We start from the raw sequence: 272 nt of genomic DNA on the forward strand, positions 1-272 counted from the left end.
GATGACCCTCTGGGGAGAATACCCCCTGAAGGGTAGTGTCTCCTGAGGCTCTGAGAGCTGGGATCGGGTGGGAGGTAGGAGGCTTAGCAGCACCTAATTCTTCCCTTGGCAGGACAGCTCCTGCAGGCTTTGAATGTCCAAAAGACAGCTTTGGAGGCCCCACCTACCTTCCTGTGCGCCTCCTCCTCCCTCTCCCCCAGGATCTTAACAGGTCAAGCAGAAAATCCTGCCACCTCCAAAATGACCTTTGAGCACAGTAAGAGACAGCAGCA

The sequence above is a fragment of the Capra hircus genome, chromosome 3 (genome assembly GCF_001704415.2).
Source record: "Capra hircus breed San Clemente chromosome 3, ASM170441v1, whole genome shotgun sequence".
Classification (NCBI taxonomy): domain Eukaryota; kingdom Metazoa; phylum Chordata; class Mammalia; order Artiodactyla; family Bovidae; genus Capra; species Capra hircus.